Below are 22,330 nucleotides of genomic sequence, written 5' to 3'. Positions count from 1 at the left end.
TGCCGGGGGAGTGGCCGGTGGCCCGCGGTCCCCCAGCTCTCTCTACCTGTTGGCCGCCGGGAGCCCGGCTCACCTTGAACTCCCGGCCCCGGAAGGTGCCCGCGGTCCCGGCCCGCGTCCCCAGCCTGAGAGCGGAAATATGAGCCTTTGATACGCCCCGCCATAGCCGCCCCTGGCCGATTGCTCTCCACACACGCGAGCCCTCGCTGGGTAGCCTTTCCAGGGAAGCGAGAGAATCCAGCAACTTCCTTCCACGAAGGTCACGGGATGGCCCAGAGCGTTACAATGACAATCGGTGTGCGGTCTCTGCCGTCATTTTTGTCGTGACTGAATCTCCTGCCTCAGTCTTGTCTCAGCTTTTCTTGAAGCTGCCTAGCCTCACGTTTATACACAAAGACCCAAGTGCCTAGCTTTTCCAACTTTTTCTACCTGTTACTTTGCCCCCCACCCCCACTGTCCCTTGCTTTTCACCTTCTGGAAACCCGGGGTGGCTCTTGATGGACCAGCGCCCTCCCTCCCCCCACTCAAGGAATCATTCATGAATTTTTTTCTCTCTCTCCATTTTCCATTCAGTCTATACACAGTCACCATCTCCACATAGATACACATGATGATCTTAACCAGCTAAGGGAATATGTTTGTTAAGTGTCCACCATGGTACTGGAGGGCTGGCCCTTAAATGCTTTTAATATTTTTGGGTCTCTATATAATAAGTGTCAACCAGGACAAGCTGAATCCTGAGATCTGGTCACAGGTTCTCTTCCAATCCCCTAGAGAGGTCAGATCTGAATCTTTGCAGAGCACATGGTGCTGTCTGTCCGCAGCCAGGCCCCAGCTGCACTGCAGGGTTAAGTGGCTACTGTGTATTTTATGCAGAGGGTCCCAGTGATGGCCTTCCACACCACTTCCCTCCTGCTGGCCCTAGGGCCCAGCTCCCTGACTCCTGCAGCCAGTAAGCCAGACTTTCTAGCTGCTTTTGTGTTCTTCCTCCACCTGGGAGGTATTTTCTCAAACTCACTCCCTCAGAGAGCTCATCCAGCCACATTGCTTGAGATGCAACCCATCTTCAGGAAGCCTCTGGATCTTCCTCTTAGTTTTGTAGCATCTCCCCTGTGGTCCACCATCCTGGAGCTTTTAATCTTTCCTGCACTCTGGTTCCCTTGTAAGATCCACATTTGTTGCACATTGCTGGCCATAGTTCACACAGTTTAATTGACTTATGTGTCTGCTGTCAAGCAGGGCCATGACCCATGGTTGCACATGTGATGCACTGCACAACTCTAGGAGCTCCTGTTCATCATAGTTTATGTGAACGACTCTCCCTAGAGTTGGGCAGTTCACAGCTCGCACATCAGTCAAAAGGGTGCGGTGAGGTAGAAAGTTTGAAAAGAATGCCTTTGAGTAACTGGGGCATGGGAGAAAAAGGGAGAGTGGGCAGAAAGAGACTGGCAAAAATAAAATGTAAGTGGGAAAGCACAGCTTTGGGAAATCTTAATTGTACCCCAGTTTATCCTGCCCTGGTTAGGTGTCTCATGTTAACTACACCAGGAATTTGTGGTGTCTCTAGCCAATGCCTTTTTGCCAATGGTTCTCTGAACTGTTGATGTTCCACCTGTCAGCTCTGACTCTCAGTATTTCCTGTGCTTTGGTTTCAGCTTGACCTCTGGAAAGGTTTTTTTTTTTTTTTTTTTTTTTTTTTTTTAAAACACCTTTCTAGCCCTGTACTTATCCTGAAATGTAATTGATAAGCACAATCATCTTTCCTCCAGTGTTGCAGCCTTCATAGAATCTTGGTGTCACTGTTCTCTGTGACCTTCACCTTCACACTATCTCTCATTATTATTATTATTATTATTATTATTATTATTATTATTTTCCTGTAGCACAGGATCAAGCTGCTTCCTATCTTTCTGGTTTCTCTAACCACAGTTTTAGTCCAGGTCCTGGAGGTTCCCACCTAGGTAATTTCTGACATCCTTTCCCCCCAGCCTCCCTTCTAAGTTCATTGTTTTCCTAAAAGATCATTTTTTTTTAATCCACTTTTTCTCTTCATTTCCTTATGATTTTCTGCTAGGGAGGGGCTGACCCTTGTGTTCTCTCCCCTCCGGTCTTCTCTCTGGTTCAGACATGTCATTCTAAGTGACTCATTTGCTCTTCTTTGCATAGGATATATAGAATATCTTGTTTTATGTATCTCCTTTTTTTGCTTGAAACTCACTTCTTCCATGAAGCTTTCCCAGCTAAGCCTACCTTAGCAGGACCTCACCAGTACCACTCAGCTTCCTGTGGCAGCTGTTCACTTCTCTTGACTGTGTCTGAGTTGTCTTGTCCATCCATCCAGCTTGGCATCTCCTGAGTGCTCCCTTTGTCCATAATAGTGTGTTCAGTACTGGGTGTCCCAGACAAATAACCAAGACAGCTTCTCACTGAGTGAGTGGTTGGTGGGGTGCGGGGGGAGTGCACAGATGATAAAACAACTAACTACCAGACAGAATGAGATGCCCCAGTAGAAACCGAGTGCTGGTAGGAAGCAAGGAAGAGGATGATTAATTTTGACTTGGGGGTTGGGGTTGCTTTTGCTGAAGAGGTGACATTTGAGCTGAGCCTTGAGGATAATTAGAATTTTGAAAGAAAGGATAGAAGAGCATTCTGGGCTCTGGGGAAAAGCGTAAAGAGTGGATGAGTGAAAGTGCATGATTCACTCAGAAGCAGCGCATGAGTTTCATATAATGAGGTTTTGGAGGATTAGGAAAAAGGGGAAGTAAATTGTAAGATGGCTTTGGGGTAGATGGGTTTGGGGTAGATGCTGGAGGCTTTGCTTGCTGTGCTGAGAAGTCTGGGTAGTAAGGGGTGGATTTATTGGCTCCTGGGTGCTGCCAGGCAGCCTGTGTTATTTCACTGGTTGTAACTGTCTGTCCCCTGTCTAAATCCCTACCCTAATTATATCCCCTAGGGGCAGGGACCATGTGGTCTTGCTCATTATTCTGTCCTATTACTAATAGGGCATATAACACATAGTGGGTTCTTTTTTTTTTTTTTTTTTTTTAAAGAGAGAGTGAGAGAGGAGAGAGAGAGAGAGAATTTTTAATATTTATTTTTTAGTTCTCGGCGGACACAACATCTTTGTTTGTATGTGGTGCTGAGGATCGAACCTGGGCCGCACGCATGCCAGGCGAGCGCGCTACCGCTTGAGCCACATCCCCAGCCCACATAGTGGGTTCTTGATAAATATTGGCCAACGGAATATATATGAATAGATATGTCTTTTTTTATATTTATTTTTTTTAGCTATAGGTGGACACATACCTTTATTTTATTTTTATGTGGTGCTGAGGATCGAACCCAGTGCGTCATGTGTGCTAGGTGAGCGCTCTACCTCTGAGCCACAATCCTAGCCCCATAGATATGTCTTTTTATCTGTGGATATGAGTAGCCATTAAAAGTTTGCCAGGTGAGATTAACGCAACAGGGGGTTGATGTTTGAGGAGGATAAATCCTCAACTAGTATGCAGTGTGAATTGGACGGTGGAAGGCCTGGAGATTGTGGACGGGAATTAACACATTTTGTTCACATCTATTTAAATTTTATTTGTTTGTTTGTTTCCAGCAAATTCATTGAAATAGTTTTTAAATGACAAAAGCATTACATCTATATTTTAAAATTCAAATACGACAGGAGAGTATTATATTAGTTAGGGAGACTGAACTGCTCTAACAAATAGACTTAAAGATTAGACGTTCAAACAAACAGTGAAGTGTCTTCTATAACAGTGTCCACAGGATGCTTCAGAGAGTAGGCTTCGGGGGGACTCTGTTCCACACAGTTGTTCTGGCACCAGGCTGGTGGCAGTTCTGCTATCTCCAGCCCATGATTTCATCACTACTGTAGTCCCACAAAGGAAACAGCATGTAGTAGAATATGTGGCCGCTTCGTGGGCCAAGCTTGGAAGTGGCACCATCATTTCTGTGGGAAGGAATTTAGTTCCATCTCACACTAGCTGCAAGGGAAGCTGGGAGATGCAGAGAAGCCTGGCAGCCATATGCCAGCTACTGGGGGAGAAAGGAAGAACGAATTTAGGGGGATAGCTCGCTGTCGCTGTGTCAGTTATAAGGGATTTAAAGTGAAAAACGCAGTCATCCTCCTGCCTAGCCATAGATACTTCTGTATAACATATGTGTGTTATATGTCTGTACACTGATTTTTTTTTTCAATGCTGAGGATTAAGCCCAGGGCCTGGTACATGCTATGCAAGCACTCTACCACTGAGCCTCATCCCCAGCCTTTTTGTTTTCCCATAGCTTCTGGATAGGATTGCACCTACGAGGCCCCAGATAATAATAGATGTTATAAACTGCATATCAAGTGTTGGGCTCTTACGTATATATTCTGTCACTTATTTTTTCACAGCAACATTTTGCAAAAAGTGAACATTATTTTCTCCTTATTTTAGATGAGGAAACCAATGCCTAGAAAAAGTTAAATAACTTGCCCAATTGCATAAAATGATACAGCAGAGCCAGAATTTGATCTCGGGATCCTACTCTGTCTCTGTGAAGGAGAAGCTGACCCATGTTCACACAACCTTGTGCCGTGTACTGCTAGAGATTAATGTGGGCAAAAAAGGATGATAGTGGTTTGCAAGCAAGAATGCAACTAAAAATAAGATCTGGGGTGATCAGGCAGTTCCCGAAGGAAGTGGCAGTGCCAGCATGCACCTCTCGGGTGCCATACCTGCAACCTCTAACAGGTCACTATACCTGCTCTGAGGAAAGGAAGCATGGCAGGAGAAAGAGGGCTTGCAGGAGAACTCTAGTGAATGCATCCAGCTTCTCAGTCTTTGAAGTGCTGTGGCCTTCAGAGATTCCTTGGCACTCATTTTAGCCTTGTTAACAGAATTCCTGTATCTGCCAAGCTGATTAATGCCTGCCCTGGCTATAATTATTCTTTTTAGCCTGCTGAATAGGATCTCTGGTTGTCAGTGATCATTCCTTACAAGGCAGTCGGGCCAGTCGGCGTTTATATGGCTATTTTGTTTTAGTGATGGGCTGCTGGACTGATTTCCCCCCATAGATTGAATGTACATTTTCATATTGGCACTGTGTCTGGCAGTTAAATAAGGTGTGGGCTTGCCTGTCGGAGTGTGTCTGCGTCTCACTTTATCAAATGAAGTTGAGGGGGAAGCTGTCAGGGGCAGTCCATAGCTATTCAGTTTAATTGCATTGGTTTCTTAAGGCAGGGTTGCAAGGCCATTTGACTCTGCTTTGGGAAAATAACTTGCACTGGCAAAAATTCTCCATAATTTATCTTTTGGAAAAGGCGATGTGCTGCAGTTGGCACAGTCAGTGGTTTTTTTAGATTTTGGAATATTTTTCTCCACACCAACTGTAGTCTTTGGGAAGCAACAGAATTAGACCCAGTGGTTATTGCTGTCGCCTACCGGCAGTGTGATTTCCAGTAGACAAGAGATAATGGCACACTGTATGTGTTTGTTCTTCGAATGCTTATTTCTCCAAGTGTTTGTGATAGATTGTAAAGTCACTGAATGTCATGATTGAAGTTTAAGTATGATGTACCGGGCTTCACACCTTTTAAAGCAACTAGATCACAAGAGCATTTTCATCACTTGGAAATGTTTTGGGGAAGTAGAGTGGAGTAGTGTGGCTAGTGCTGTTCTGTCCTGGATGAATTTGGCTCCAAACAGTGAGGAACAGAGTTGAATCGTATTGAAATAGAGGCAGCTTTCAGACGGGTTACTGCTCAGTCCTTAAAAGTAATACCGAGCCAAGGATGTTCTAAGAATGGCTCTTCCTCATTCTTATTTAGAGCTGGGCTCGGCCAGCGCTTTCCTGCTTGTGGGCTGTGGTAAAGGATGCCCCATGGGTTTCAGGTAGGTTACAGGTATATCATTAGACTATACCTTCAGCTCCTAGAGCCCAGGAGTCAGAGGCAGCCTCTAAATCTGAAAGTTAGTTACCCAGGGAGCTGTACAAGTAGTATCACTGCCTGCATGTGCTGTGATTGATGAAGGTTGGCAATTGTCTCTTTCACTTGGTGAACCCTACCTTGGGATGGACTGAAGGTGGAAGCTGAGAAGCTTAGTGGCAGTGTGAGCCGCTCATCTATCCATTCAGCAGTTACTAGGCCAGTGCCTACGACTATGGGCCAAGCACTGTTCCGAGTGTTGGGAGTTCTGCAGTGAACAGAGCAGAGCAGATTCAGATCTGCCCTTGAAGGGTGGGACTAGATGCTGGAAGTGTGCTGGGGGCCATCTTCAGAAAGAGGATGGCTGAAACAAGGGTTGAGGGAAGATTCTTGGGAATGCCGTCATTAGGAGATAGGAACTGGGTGGGCAAGTTCTACAAGGAATAGTCAGAGGGGCGAGAAGAGAGCCAGGAGAGCACCCTACGGGAAGCCAAGCAGAGATGGTGGGGAGTGGACTTGCTAAAGAGAGGTTGGCCAACGCTGCTGGAAAACCCGAAGGATAAATGCAGAGAAGACCTCTTGGATTTGGACACTGAGGTTCAACCAAATAGTAGAGGAGGAAGGAACATCACACTAGCTCAGGAATAAGTGGGGGTGGGGATGGAACTCTGAGTCAGAGACTGTCACCCATTTTCAAGTGCTGCAAGTAGAAGACCATGGTGAGGGTGGTAGCTTGGGGCATGGCAGGAGCAGACTGACGTGGACAGGGTGCAAGACACTGCTGCATGAGCAAGGGCCACTGTAGTGGAGTGGGAGTCCACTAGAGTCTAGTGGAGGAACAGGCTGGAAGGCTACTGGATGTGGGTATACTCCAGAGAAAGGGGACAGTGGGACAAGAGCTCAAATAGAGGCTTTGGTCTTGGAGGATCTGAGAAGAGGGAAGGGAGAGGTGGAGGGGTGATCTGGAGGGAACAGTGTGGTGTGCAGTGCACAGGCCACAGTGCCGTCAGCCCAGTGGTCCTGCAGTCCCAGACATGCTTGGTAGTGGTCATCTGAATGTCTGCTTCCTCCTGGCACACCTTTAAAGTTGACCCCAGGACCTCCCTGGCTGTCATCTTCCATGTGGATTAGTGGAATTAGCTTACTCCCTGATAGTTGCTTTTAGGTCTCTGTGGTTGGGCAGAGTCTCCAACACCAGGACTCTGTCCTGTTTCATTATCCATCTTCTTCCCATCCACATCAGCTAGGAAGACTTCAGTAATTTGTATTATAGATAAATGATTACATGTGTGTTTAAAAACAAAAAACATTTCTTTTTGTTTTTTTTAAGTGTTTCTATTTATGTTCCTCCCACTCCCACCCAAGCTCTGCAATGATATGTACTTATATAAAGAAAAAATAGGGCTTAGGTTCTGGAATTGGCCCTCTGCTTGAATCCTGCCTTCCAGCAGTGTGAATTTTGACAGGATTTTTCACCTCTTTGAACCTCACTTACTACCTCTGTGAAATGGGAAGAATACCTCTCTTGAGGATTGTCATGATATAATATTTGTAGTCAAATGCAAACATTAAACAATGTATGTAAATTCCTAGTGTGGTCTGGGGACTGACAGCATCAGGGTCCCTGGTGGATTCTCAGGGCTCAATCCAACCTGCTGAATCAGAGGCTGCGTTTGAACAGGCTCCCCAGGAATTTCAAACACATGCCAAAGTTTACTGCGGAGCAAGTGTGCTAGGGAGGAACCGTATATGCAAACCTAGTCCACAATCTGTGCTTGCCACACAGATTACTTGGTGCCCTGGGCTTTTCAGTGAGTACTGATGCAAAAGCCATGGTAACAGGCAGCGCTAGAGGGGAGTGGACTAGGGCTGGGCTCCATGGGAATGGAATGTGGCAGACTTTCAGTTCGCAGTGAAAGATGGGTAGTGTAGGTCTGTGATAGAGGCCATCAGCTGGTTTTGTGGCTTTATTTATCAAGTTTGGCACCTAGGAGAGATGACATGTCTTTCCATGGAAGACAGTGGAGAGATAAGGGATGAAGGAATCTAGTTGCTGATGAGAATAACACAGAAGATTGGCCAAGGAGTGCAGATGGGACCAGCAGCTTTGTGAGGCTTCAAGACTTGGTGTATCTGCAGGTTTCGAAGACCGGAGCACATGACGAGGGTCAAGAAGCAGATTCCGAGGCTCAAGAGAGGAGGTGGTCCAAGAAGGTAGGAGGTAGGGTCAAAAGAAGTAACATGATAATTCAGCGTTTGGAAGTGGAAGTTCAGATAGGCAGGCTGGCCAGTAGTTAAACAGCACTTGATTCAGGGCCTTTCTGCTACCTTGGCCAGTTTAGCTCTATATCAGACTGGGTTGGGCCCAAATGGATTAGGAGACAGGTTTGACTTTTTCAAAGCATTCATTCCAGATTTTGCAGGTAAAGTGGTAACCTGTGACTAAGATGAATTAGGGGCTGGGGAGCAGGTATGCTGGGGAGCAGGTGTGCTAGGGAAGAGCCATATAAAAATTATTTCTTTCCTAAAAAAGAAAAAGAAATCTTTTTACCTTTTATATAGCATTTATTTTGTGCCAGGCACTGCACTTTCCATGTGTTGACTCATTTAGTAGGTTTCATAACCCCATGAGGTAGGTACTGCTGTTACCTCTGGTGGATAGTGAGGGAGTTGAGGCACAGTGAAATAACCTGGTCAAGGTCACATAGCAAGTGGCAGAGCTGCCAGGACTAAAACCCAGACAGTCTGGCTCCAGTCTGGGCACGTGCCCACAGTGGACTCTTCTGCCCTGCCCTTCTGTGTGAGACTCAATCACTCAGAGTCAAAATGTATCTTTGCAAACATGGGAAGGAATTGATACAATTAGCTAAAGTGTGATAACATGTGTTTCCTTGTCTTTTTAAGATGTGAGGCTTGGATTCTGGCTCTAGCTCTTCCATTCAGTAGTTTCCTGACCTTGAAGAAGATGCTGACTAGCTCTTTGGCCCTGTAAAATAAGGACTAGTCTAGCCATCCCGAAGGTCTCCCGTTCCATCTCCAGAATTCTGTGAGCCCTGCTGACCCCCTGCTGTTGGCCATATGGGCTTCTAGGTGGGGCCTGGCTTTTCTGGCTCCAGGCCCATCTTCCTGAGCACTCTTCAGGTCTACAGCCTGTGCCTGTTGTCTCTCACCTGCCTGGCACCTCTCCACCACCCGGCTGGCAGTGCCTCCTAGGGCTCTGGGAAGTATTTGCTATTCTGCCCTTGTATCAGCAATCACTTCCCCATTCCAGCCCATTTCCTTTGCTGAGAAACTGGGCATCTTTCTCTGTGGTTCCCCAGGGTATGAGGTGTCCCCACCACCGCACTAACTGGGCTTCCAGATAGACTTCTAGGCAAGACACAGAAACAGCAAAGCCAACAAGGCATTTCTAGATGACAGGCTGTTTCTTACAGTTACTCATCTTTTGTGTGCATCCAAGTTGTGATTGAGGGTGTCAGCCCTGCGTAAAATTGGGGTTGAGCATCACGTCTCTGTCCTCATAAATGTGACTTGTGTTTTCTACCACCTTTAGCCTTTCAGTCTGGGAAGGAGCCTGGTTGCTGGCTGTGCTCCACAGGTTGTCCTTTCCTAGCACAATGCAGACTTGAGAGAAGAGACGCAGACCTCTTTAGATGTGTCTAAATATTGACACTACTTTGGATTTTACACTCTTCCTGAAGTACCTTTCAGGAGAGCTGAAGTTCAGACTTCTCCAATCAATAGTCTTAATTGGCTAAGAAATAGGTTCTAGCATTTGGGGACTTACTTTCTTTTTCTTGGTCTGAATGTGAAAGTTCAAAATGATGCTGAATACCACCATCCTGGCTAGCAAGATAACCTCTAGAAAACCAGGGTATTTGTTGGGAGGGACCTCTATTTCTGACCTCAGTCCTTGTTGTATCGGGCTGCTGCCCAGCCCTCCCTGGCCACATTGAGGTGTTATTGGTGGTGCTGCCAAAACCAGTGATAGGATCTAATTTGCTTGCATGCAGGTATTTTTGAGGCTTACCTAGAACTCTCTAGGAGTGAATTCTGGGCTGTTTTAAGTAGCTTGTTATCATGTGCCATTCCAGAGGCCAAAGGGTACATGGTGCTTTATAAATTCATTGTCCCTGCACGGTGTACCAAGAACAGCATATTATCTGACTTGATGTCTGTCCAGGATGCTGCCAGTTTGCTTTTGTTGCAGTGAGGAGTTAAAAAAAAAAAAAAAAAAAAAAAAAAAAAAAAAAAAAAAAAAAAACCTTTTGGCACAGCTATTTCTTTTTCCATTTTCTGAAAGCTGGCACATCCAAATGTTTTCTTATTTATTTGAAGACATTACAGTCCATCATCTTTGCTTGAAATCCATACAGTAAATTCCAAGTGAAGTCCATGATGCCTAAGCCAGAGCCTGGTACCTGGTGGGCACTTAGGATACAGTCTATGTGAACATGGTTTGTGAACCTTGGAGGAGCAAGTCTGTGCCCAACTTTTACTCTGCTCTGAAATATGAGATGATCCTACTTTTCCTTGTGGTCTTATCTTATAGTACTTAAGCAGCACTTGGGGAATATTTACCATGCTTCTGACACTGGGAGATTACAAAGGAATTAGGAAATGGAGTCCAAAATAGAAACAGAACAGTTCCATTTGGACAGCAGAATGGATCAGAGGTGCTTTTTAAGGGTCTGAGTGAGTTATAAGATCATTGTGCATATGGGGCTGTCAGAACTATAGGAATGAAACTGAGGCCAGGGACTGTTCATTCCTGTCGAGAGCCAGGAGCAGGAAAGGCATTTCAGGTATCAAAATGACCAGTGCAGTTTCTCAGGGGTGGGTGGGAGTAGATGAAAGTGTCCAGGTTGCTGTCCCATGTGGGAGTCAGATGACTTAAGCTGAATAAATAAGAGAGACCTCGGGGAATGTGGATATTAAATTCTGGGGAGAGGAGCTGGTGGAGAGGAAGATTGTGGCCAAAGTCACCCTGAAAGGTGTTGGCAGCCTCATCAGCACCCACAGAGCAGCTTGGAGCTGCGTGCACAACACTGGTGAGGTCTGTTGGGGTTTGCAGGAAGCAAGGCTGCTAAATTAAGGTGATAAGTCAGGCCATAATCTTATTTTGGGTTGTTTCTTCCAAGGAAAACAGCTCACAAAACAATCACTGATGTTCCCCTTAGGTAGTTTATCAGAGCATTTCTTCAAAGGACTATCATCTGATAATAGACACAGACAAGTTTTAGAGGAAGGATAGGGAATTTTAGTTGGTGTTCTACGGAAACAAGGTTTATGCAATCATGTGGTTTATTCTTCAGAGCCCCACTTTAATAACCATTTATCCCACAAACAAGTTTCATCTCAAACATCAGTATGAGTCCCAGAAAGCCTGGTGTGGTACCTAGCACATAAGTAACTGGGGAAGCTACCTCCGTTAGGGCATCTCTGGAGTGTCACAGAGGCAGCAAAGTGGCATATGCTGCCCAGGGGACCCTCCGGGACCAGCACTGAGCTCATTAACACCTCAGACACAAAGGTAATCCGCATGTGCCAGGATCTAAGTCCTAAGAAAACCACAATGATAAGGCATGGTCTGTTCTTGTCGGTAGGTTCCTTTAAGGTGTTTGGGTCTCAAACAAGTATGAAAACTCAGCACATAATCAAGCTTTGGTGAGTCCTTGTAATTTTCCCCAAGCATCCCTCCCCCCATGCCCTTAGAAATGACTATACAATATTTGTACACATTGTCCTTCTTTGGTTTATGTATTTGTCTTCAAGTTATTTCTGGTTGATTCTTTGGGTCTTGAGGGAAGCCTCACTTCACCACCAAGATGAAAACACTTTTGGACCCTTGAGTGGAGTGCTGCTACCTGTAGCATGGGCCAGCCTGCGTCAGGCCTCTGTCATGGCTCTCATGGATCCACATACCTCTGGAGCCCAGCCACCAGTTTATGATGACCAATGTCTCAGGATGGGTGCCTGTCTCACCCTGGATGACTATAAGAAATATGTCTGGGTTCACTGATCTTGAATTTTTGAATGATTGAATTAATTTATGTGGTTAGAAAACAATGGAAGCCAGACCTGGTGGTGCATGCCCATAATCCTAGCAACTTGGGAGCGGAGGCAGGAGGATCTCAGGTTTGAGCCCAGATTGGGCAACTTAGTGAGCCTCTGTCTCAAAGTAAAATTTAAAAGGGAACTGAAGAGGTCGCTTAGTGTTAGAGCATTTTCCTAGCATGCTTAAGGCTCTGAGTTCAATCCCCAGTAGTATGAGGACAAAAAAAGAAAGAAAAAGAAAAAACACTTATGTATTATATAGTATATATTATATAGTACATAATGTACATAAAATGCACATATAAAATACATATTTAATACATGACATAATACGAATATGAAATTGTAGGCCTTAACTCAGAAAGGGGTAGAAATGATCTATGTGTCCTTACTACCTTTTATATGTGTGTTTTTTATCTGTTTTTGTGACTACCATAATATTTCAGGAAGAATTGCCCATGATTTCATTTCTAAGAGACGTTAGAACAGTAAAGTAGGAGAAAATGGAATCCACACATGAAAAAGAAGGAAAGAAGAGATGAAATCCTCAGCACCATGAGAAAGAAAAGAAAAAAGAAAAAGGGATGAGAAAGTCTCCCTTCTCCTCCCTGTGGAATTTGTTTTTCCGTTGGTGGCTTGTGTGTAAGACGAAGGACTCGTGTGGGTTCTTATTCTTGCCTATTTTCTCCCTCCACCCATTCCTCCCTTTGTAGGATGGTCCATTCCAGAATGGCATCTGCTCCCTTCCTGGGCTTGGTCCTGATGTTCAGAGTATAGAGAACTGGACGTCTTTAGTTCCAGCGCTTGCTCCAAGAGCCTCATGGCGGGGTCTGTCCAGACCACAGACCACCTGCTTGTCATCACTGTTCCAGGAGCAGCCTGCTGAGTCCTGGCTCAGGCAGGGACAGTGGTGCTGCTCCTGCAGCGTGCGTCTCATCTCACTGCCTGGTTTACTGCTGTTTATTCTCTACCCGGTGCCAGGCCTTATTCTATATCTTGGGCACATAAAAACATAGATGCAGTCCTTTGTCTCCGTAGCTGTCAGTTAGATGTAGAGGAATGACATATACACAGGAAAAGAGGTGGCATTAGAGAAGAAACCAAGCATTGCTAGATGGCGGGGGGTGGGGGGGGACCCTGAAAGTTTAGAGAAAAGGAAGAGTGTTCTGGGCCACTTCAGACAGAGGTGCTTTTGCAGAAGAGGTATGCACCTGTATGTATGTAAGAATACGTACTGGTGCATGTATTTTTAAAGACTATAGTGCCGTGTCTGGATTGAGAACCTTTCAAAGGGATCCAGATCATACAGGTAGTTTGGCTTTCACTCACCCCAAAGAGGAGTGTTAATAAAATTGATAGTGGTGAAATTTGGGATTTGGAATATTGAAATTGTGTCACTTCCTGAGGTGCTGAGACCTAGTCTCTTGACTATGCCGGATGTCATAATTGCTCTGAACATATGCCCTTCACTTTCCAGGATGAGCTTGGCAAAGAGCTTTTTTGAAAATGTATTAATGAGGGACTGTTTCTGAAATTAATAAGATTAAGTAACTCCAGTTAACCCACCTGGATGATGATGCAAAGGTCAATTCTGACTCTAAAATTCCAGAAGCTCATTGAGATAGGAGTGATCACAGTCATTATGTCTCCAGGCGTGGAGCTGGGCTGGCAATGTGGTGACGAGCAGGGAGCCGTCTGCCCCTTCCTGAGGCACCCAGTCCAGCAAGGGAGGCAGACGAGCAAATAAGCTCAGGGTTGATGGGGGAGCCGGCTCTCTGAACTCTGCCTGGGCTGGCGCGGAGGCTGGAGAAGGATCAGGAATGGTTTTAGCACCGTGGATTCATTTGAATTCATTAATTCTTGACTATCAGTAGTAATTTTTTTTTTTTTCTGGTGAGAACGAGTGGGTAATTTGTTTATTTTTTGTTGCTAGGATCCAACCCAAGAGCTTCTAGCATTCTAGGCAAGTGCTCTACCACTAAGCTACAGCCCTACCCCTTTTTAAATTTATTTTGAACATGGTCTCTGAACCTGGGCTAGCCTGGAACTTGTGATTCTCCTGCTCCAGGCTTCAGTGTAGCTGGAATTACAGGCATGTTTACAGGTGCGTACCTCTGTGCTGGGCAGGTAATTTGTTTTAGGCAGAGGGAAGAGTGCAGGGAAAGATATACTCCAATTTATAAAAGCATGTCTATTTTTTAAAAAAAAATAATAATGATTTTAGCAGTAGATGGACATAGTAACTTTATTTATTTTTATGGGTGCTGAGCATTGAGCCCAGTGCCTCACTTCCTGAGGTGCTGAGAACTAGCCTCTTGACTGTGCTGGATGCACTCTACCACTGAGCCACAATTACAACCCAAGCCTGTTGATTTTTAATATATGAAGAAAAGAATTTTTTTTTCTTTTTTTGCCTCTGGAGAGGAGGGTTCAATGGTAGGGTCTTTACAGGGAAAACCTTGGACTGAAGAGAATGCCACATGATTTTGAAGAGTCTCCCATGTTACCTAAAGTAGTTGAACATGACACTGTAGCTGCCTGTCTAAAAAAGCTGCCACTGTCCCAGGAACACTGTCTGACACTTGGCTGCATGTTGGCTCAGCAGTTCATGTGATGATGTGGCTGTGCATATGGTAGGTGTGAGTAAAGAATTGCAGAACGAAGAATTTTCATTCCTGTCAGATTGATGTAGTTAGTCTTAAGAGACATGTGAAACCAGAACCTAGAGTCTTTTTCTACTCAGTTCCCGCAAGCTGTTTTAGTCAGCTTTTTCACTGCTATGACTAAAGGATCTGACCAGCACAACTGTAGGGGAGGAAAAGTTTATTTTCTCAAATATCGATGTGGTGAAATTTGGGATTTGGAATATTGAAATTGTGTCATGGTTTCAGAGGTCTTAGTCCAGAGAAGGCCGGCTCCATCCTCAGGGCTCGAGGTGAGGCTGAACATTATGGTGGGAGAGGGTGGTGGAGGAAGGCACCTCACATCATGGTGATGGAGAAGCAGACAGAGAGACTCCAGCTCCAGATACAAAATATATACCCCATAACCACACCCCATTAACCATTTCCTCCAGCCACACCCCACCTGCCTCTAGTTACCACTCAGTTAATCCCATTGGGGATTAATTCACTGATTGGGTTAAGACTCTCACAGCCCAATCATTTCTCCTTTGAACCTTCTTGCATGGTCTCACATGTGAGCTATTGGGGGACACCTCGCATCCAAGCCACCACACCAGCCAAGCTATGACACTCCTTACTGAGCCTCATCTGGGAAGCTGAGCACAGATCCCACACCGGCCACAGTATATGGCAAGGCCTATAAATGTCAAGGGCAGGCTTCAGGTGTTGTTGAGGGATGAGGGATGGACAAGGCAAAGGAGCAGCAGGAAAGGGAGATGGGACAAAGCTGTCCAGGGTAGGGAAGAGGAGAATTTCACCAGCAATCATCTCAGGTGCCTTTCATGTCCAGATGCAAGTTTAAGCCCAGTGTAAATCCCCTGTTCTCTTTCAACTAGAGGCTCAGAGGAGGACCAGGTGTTCACACAGAGTTTGGCAGGCTGTGTTGGCCAGTTTGTATAGGGAGAGGATTGAAAATGGCTGAGCAGTGAGGGATGCTGGGCAGTCCTTGGGCTTCTAGCAGCTGTTGATTTTATAGAATGTTCTAAAATAATCCTTATGGATAGATTGTGGCTCAGCCTTTTCTGTCTGTGGTTCTCGGACAGAGAATTGTTTAAATCATTTCATGTTTATTGAGTTATTTTGGTTGCTCATCAGTACCCTCTGCCTCAAAGTGGTTTTTGCATCTTTTTTTTTTTTTTTCCCTAAATCATTATCATTTGGTCACATAACTTCTCGGAACCTCAGTTTCCTTATTTAATCCTCTCAAGGTTGAGTAGTAAATCCTGTGAGCAGAATTTTTGCAAACTGTAAGGCAGTGCTATAAATATAAGGTGGTTTTTGTCAATTTCTAAGGGCATAGCAGTCTCCTTACTACTTTGGTTTGCTGTATCAGTTTGGGTTCCATCAGGGAAACAAAGCCTCAGTAAACACTATGGAGAGGCATTTATCAGAGGATTTGGGAAGGGGCTGGAGAAGCGAAGGCCTGAAAGGGGGGAGTTTGGAGGATCAGGGAAAAGTCACGAGTCAGGCCTCCTGGGTGGGTGGACACATTGAAGCTTGCAGAGGAATCTGGAAGCCAGGTAGAGTGGGACGTCAAATGGGGGCTGGTATAAGGGTCTGAAGAAGGGCAATGGCTTTGTTCCTTACCTCTTCTTGAGATGTTTGCAGCCAAGCATCTGTGCTCTTTGAGTATTGTTGGTCCATAAGAATAGCATCTAGAAACAGAAGCAGAAAGGGCAGGGACAAACTGGTGCCCTCTGGCATCTCGTATCTTTCATTGCCTTCAACACAAGGACAGTGAAAGCGTAATGGCTGCTGCTCTCCTTCCGCCCCCCAAATCTCACGTGTTCTGTTCTATCCAACTCCAACCTGGGAATTGCAAAGAGAAGGCGTCTCTGGGAAATATAGTTTAGGCTTAGCTAAGTTGACACAGTACAAAACCTCAGCGTTTCATCATGTAGAATTCAAGATTTAGCATGACTCTGGCCTCCCAGGATCTCTCAAAGACCACAGAACTGGAGGTGATGTCCCGGTGTCCATGGTCAAGAGTTCAGTTAATGATCCAGTCTTTAAGGAGTGACTTGCAGTTTGGTTCCCCAGTTGCTGGTGGCATTACATCTGTTTGTCTCCCTTGCCATCCGTGTGTGTCTATAGAGCAGGAGGGTGGTGCTTATCATGGGACGCAGAAGCGAAGGAAAGTTGCATTGACTACAAGAGCCCGTCAGTTCTGATGGAGACTACGGTTACTGTGTCACCTCCCTTCTGTCTCATTAGACCCAGGCAACAAGCGTATGAAGGCTAAAACAAGATTTCTGGATGGAAATGACTACGGATAACATAGCCAGAAACTAGCAAGGGTTCAGTCTCTGGGCTACCATTCTGCACCCCTGCAGCCTGTGAGTCACTCTGCCCTTTTCTTATGTTTCTGTAGCCAGGCCCAGGCCAGTGAGACTCTGATGTATCCTCGGTGGTAATCTTGGCCCTAGGACGATAGAGTTGACTGAGAGATTTAATGGCCGTCCCTGGGTCTTGCCATCACTATAGGTTTTTCACCTTTTGGATTCTGACTCTGATTTTTCCGCCTTGCCTTTTTACTCCTTCAGATTCCTTGGGTGCACTGAAACCACCCTTCATCCTTATTGGGATCCCTCTGATCTTGAACACTCCTTCTTTTCCAGTCCACTGGACCATTCTTACTTTACCTGGCTTTTATTTGCAGGTAGACTCTGGCGGTCACCATTTGGCAGTGAGTTCGTGAGCATCCTGGGACCCTCTGCCACGTTGCTTTGCCAGTCCTCGTATTTGAGTAGTCCACAGTGACCACAGTCTATAAACCTGAGCTGTATCATCTTGCCGGGGACAATCTGAAAGCCTTCCCACCTGAATTTCCAACAAAGTCATGACATCTTTGCTGCAGCCTGGTCCTCCTTCTTGTTTACTTTGTCATGGTTTCCTATTGTACTCCCTTTGGTCCTGATTCTAAATCTTTTTTCATGATCTTTAGCCTCTGAACCCTTTTCTATTATTTTACTGAGACAGTAGTGACCAATTAAAGGCTCCTCAGACTTTTTGCCTGAAAACTTTGCTGTATTTTTTACCCATCCATTTCTCCGTCTGTCTTTGGCTCTTTTTTTCTACCTATGTATACCCTCTCCATCTGACCCCCTGCCACCTTGGCGTTCCCATCTGTGTGCTGATTACTCCCCAGTGAAAATCTCTAGTGTGGACTTCCCTTGAGCTCCACATCTCTATGTCCAACTGTTTACTTGATGTTTTAGTCAGCCTTTTCACTTCTGTGACTAAAAGGACCCAACCAGGAAAATTGTAGGGGAGGAAAAGTTTATAAGAGGTCTCATGGTTTTAGAGGTCTTAGTCCACAGAAGGCTGGCTCCATTCCTTGGGGCTCGAGGTGAGGCAGAACATCATGAAGAAGTGTGCAGCAGAGGGAACCATCTCACACGATAAACAGCAAGCAGAAAGAGAGAGACTCCACTCTCCAGATACAAAATATATGCCCTTAGCCACACCCCCAATGAACTACTTCCTCTGTCCATATTCGCCCCCACCCTACCCCCTGTCTCCAGCTACCACTCAGTTATTACCATCAGGGATTAATCCACTGGTTAGATTAAATCTATACCCCTCAATAATTTCTCCTCCAGACCTTCTAGCTCTGTCTTACACAAGAGCTTTTGGGGGACACCTCACATCCAACCACAACACTTGGTGTCTAGTAGGGATCTCAAATTTGAAGTGATTAAAAGAGAACTGTGGCTTTGCCAAATGGATTTGATTCCCTCCAGTTATTTTGTCTCTCGGTAAATGGCATCGCCACATACCTAGATGCTCAGGCCAGAAGCATGGATCATTCATTAATTCATTCCTACATTCCTCCCTTTCTTGGCCATAGTCTCTTTGTTTATATGCAAGATATATCCTGAATCTGACTACTCCTGAGCATCTCCACCAATAGAGCCTGAGGCCAGGTGTCCATCATCTTTTGCTTGATCTGCTATACCTTCTCCTATACTGAACCTTGCTTCCAAATTGGCCCCACCCAATCCACCTTTCGTATAGCAACCAGGCTGAAGTTTTTACAAATAAAGCAGGCTCTCTTATTTCCTCCTTTACAGAAATCCAGGGCCCCAGACCTTTTATTATTAATCATCATTCATTCACCTTGATCCTTTTTCTGTCCTTGGAGACCACCAAGCTTGATCCATTATAGGCCTTTTTTATTTGTTCTTCTGTCTGGATCAGGTTTGCTCGAGGATTTCTATCAGGGTCTCCTCCTCATTCAGGTTTGGACTCAATCTGGCTTTCAGAGAGCCCCTTCCTGACCACACTTCTCCCCCCTACTGTTGTATTTGCATGGTTTTGGGTCTCACCCTTTCCTCACTAGAACAGAAGCTTCTGGCAGTTGGGGCCCCTGGCTCTGTGTCCCTTGTGCCTAGAAGGTTCTCAGAAAGACTGACCACTTGTGCCTCCCACTTGTGCCCAACCATCTCCTCTCACCTGTTTCCATCTCTTTTTTCATGGTGGGGCCCTCACTTGCCTGCATCTTTGATGGTTCCCTCTCTCCTGGCTCTTACTCTCCACATCCTATACCACATCACTGAATTTGCTCTTTGGTGGAGTTCCCAGTAATTAGTTAGCCAATCAATTCAGTTGTCTTCTTGGTACCCATCTTCCTTGACATTTCTGCTTGTTTGCTATTACTGTTCATCTTTTTTTCAAACAGAAACATACAAGAGAGCTTTGCTCTAAGATTGTGCCTAGTGCAGATAAGAATGGGGAAGAGCATGGCCTTCATGGAGCCTGCAGCCTTCCAAATAAATGGCGTGTCTACAAGGGAGCAGGGGCGTCACTGCTTGCTTCCTCTTGGAATTCCTGCATCCCATGGTTGCCAGGACATACGCCTTTTCTGGTTTTCTTCCTAACTGGATGCTATCCCGTTTTTCTTTGCTGTCTCTGTCTTGTGCTTGTATCTTAAATCCAGAAGTTCACTCTGGTTTGGGCCCTTTCTCTCTTGGTGGCCCTCCAGTGACTCCCACATCTTCACCTTTACAAGGATCTCCTCTCTGCCCATCTCCTTCTGTGCATGTGACTCCACCTTCATGTTAGGCTCAAATATCTTTTAGGGGCTTCCATTTCCACTTGTCTAAATCTCACTGATTCTTTTTCTCGGCTGTGTTGCTACTGTGCTGTAGGAAATGGTTTTCACCAGCTTTGAGCTTCCCTTTGACTTCTCTCTCACCTCGCAGGTATAAAGGCTGACCCTTCCTCCAGCAGGGCTCTCTTTCCCTTCCCACCACTGCTCTTGATTTGACCCTTCATACCCCTCTCCCTGTCGTCTGGGGGAGACAAGGGCTCCTGAGTGACCTCTGGGCCTCCACGTCTTCTCTGCAGATACCATTTTAATCACCCTGCTCTTCACCACCCTCCACGTGTGTTCCCACATGTCTTTGCCCAGGTCTTTGCTTCTGATACTCCCTTTATCTCATCACCTTCCTCCTCTGTGTCCCCTGTTCAACCTCCTCCTCTCCCAGCCGTTCTTCAAAATCCAAGTCAGATAATGACGCTGCGTGAAGCTCTTCACTAATCCTTTTGCCCTCTCTTCCTTTTGAACCCGTGGCCCTGGTTAGCACCTCTGTTTGGTACTTATATCCTTTCCTCTATTGTGTGTCCGTGTGCGCCTGTGGCTCTTGTCACAGCATGTGTGCCTTTCAAGAAGGTCCAGAGGTGGCCGTACCTTTCTTCTCACCCGTGGCTAGCACAGGGGCTTCCTGCTCAGTAGCTGTTTATTGAATGAGGAATATTGTCTTGCATTTGTCCAGTGTCTCCCAGTGAGGTCTGAGCTGGATTTGGTTTTAATGATTTTAAGGTTTGCTCTCATAGTTCCTGATGTACTTTTGGGTGGTATTTTGGAGCACTGCCGCGTGTGACTCTGTCACCTGTACTTGGCTAGCCCTGCCTTGTTTAATGGGTGCATCACTGCACTGTCAATGCTTAGGGACTGTCCAGATGAAAGTTAGCATGGTCCCTTCCTGCCACAGTTCTCCGAGGCAGACTAGAAAAGACAAAGGTTTTTCATTTGTTGAGTCGGGTGCTCCAGGAAAGGCATCAGAAGGGTGTTTAAGTTTGACCTTCTCTGTCTTCATTTCTCACTTACATTTGGAAATCCGCAGGCCTCCAGTCTCTCACTTAAAGGCCTTATGAGGACCCAGGAAGGGGATTTAAGCACCCGTTTACGAGGCAGACTGCAATTCCATAAGCTCTTTAGTTCCTGCGTTTCAGCAATACCTGTCCCACTGTATTCAGTAACTGCTGATACTTATCTTCCAAATGGTTCAGATTGGAAAGTCAGATTGTTTGCTTCCAGGCAGCTCAGTGAGATGATAAAATTTGAGCAATAATAGAAACAATTGCAGGAATCCTTTGCAGATATGCCATACTCTGCAGGCCTTGATTTAGAATAATGTTGATGATAACCTGAGAAATGAAATTATTTCCCATGGATCTCAGGAGGAGGTGAAAAGAGGGAAATAAATAAAGTTTAGCTTTATTGGCTTGTCTTTCTTAATGATTTCTCATGGTTGCCAATAGCACTTACTGAAACAAACGTGGAGTAGTTGTTTACCTTGAAAAAACTTGCCCCACTTTTCCTGCCTGTCCTCATCTATTCCACATGACAGAAGAGGGTCGAAGGCATTGAATTACTTTCTTGAGTATTCCGAAGGTAGGGGAGTGATAATCTGAAAGCAATGAGCTCTGGGTTGTTCATTATCTACTGCTAAGCAGCCCGAGCAGAGAGCTTCTAAAAGCCCCTCCTCCGGGGTTTTGAATAAAGTTCTCTTCACTTTTTGTGAGTATGACCATATAGTATCTGATGTTAGAGTTGGTCTCACTTCAAGTAATGAAGGTAGAACAGCAGAGAAAAACTTTTGAAGAAACTGGACATTAATTCCATTTCTCTATTTCTCTCATCTATTTCATATTGAGAATATATGTTATTTCTTCTCTCTGTGACTCATTTCTTTCTTCCACTGCTGCCCACCTGGTTCACATTGCCATTGGAGGAAATGAAATGTTTCTTCTCTCTACTCTGCAAAGACAAAATCAGCAGAAGCAGCAGGCACAGGCAGCCCAGCCCATGGTTGCTTGGCAGTGCTGCATGAGGGCCAGATAAGCCTGGCTTTGAGTCTTTGGACCCCCAGCAGGTTTTTCCAGCTTCTTTTGAGTCTCAGTTTCTTCCTGTCTATGATAGAGAGATAATCTCTACCTTATGATTGTGTTCTTTAAGATAATTTGTGAGCCAGATGTGGTGGCACATGCTTTTATAATCCTAGTGACTTGGGAGGCTGAGGCAAGAGGATCACAAGTTCAAAACCAGCCTCAGCAACTTAGTGAGGCTCTAAGCAACTTAGAAAGACCCTGTTTCTAAATAAATAAAAAATTAAAACCAAAACCAGAAATGGACTGGGGAATGTGGTGGGTGGCTAAGCACCCTTGAGTTCCATCCGAGGTACCGAAAAATAAATAAATAAATAACCTATGAACAGTGTCTGACTCAGAGCATGGTATATAAGAGACACACAGAACAATATTCCTCTTCTTACTTTATCTTGTGTTCTTGTTGGGAGAAACTTGTCGATTTGATAATAAACTGAATACAGAATCAATACCTGAGAAATGCATATGTGATTTTAGCTAAAAGTATGGGTTC

At 45.3% G+C, this 22,330-nt stretch overlaps 1 protein-coding gene across 2 annotated transcripts in view; it reads left to right on the top strand.

The window, feature by feature from the left end:
- The window catches only part of PTGFRN (prostaglandin F2 receptor inhibitor), a 74,163-nt gene that overhangs the window by 480 nt on the left and 51,353 nt on the right, over positions 1 to 22,330 (top strand). The window lies entirely within an intron of this gene.

The sequence above is a fragment of the Spermophilus citellus genome (assembly GCF_964194105.1).
Source record: "Spermophilus citellus genome assembly, chromosome: 9".
Taxonomy (NCBI): Eukaryota; Metazoa; Chordata; class Mammalia; order Rodentia; family Sciuridae; genus Spermophilus; species Spermophilus citellus.
Note: the sequence above shows the minus strand (reverse complement) of the source record. Positions and strands in the feature narration are given on the sequence as shown.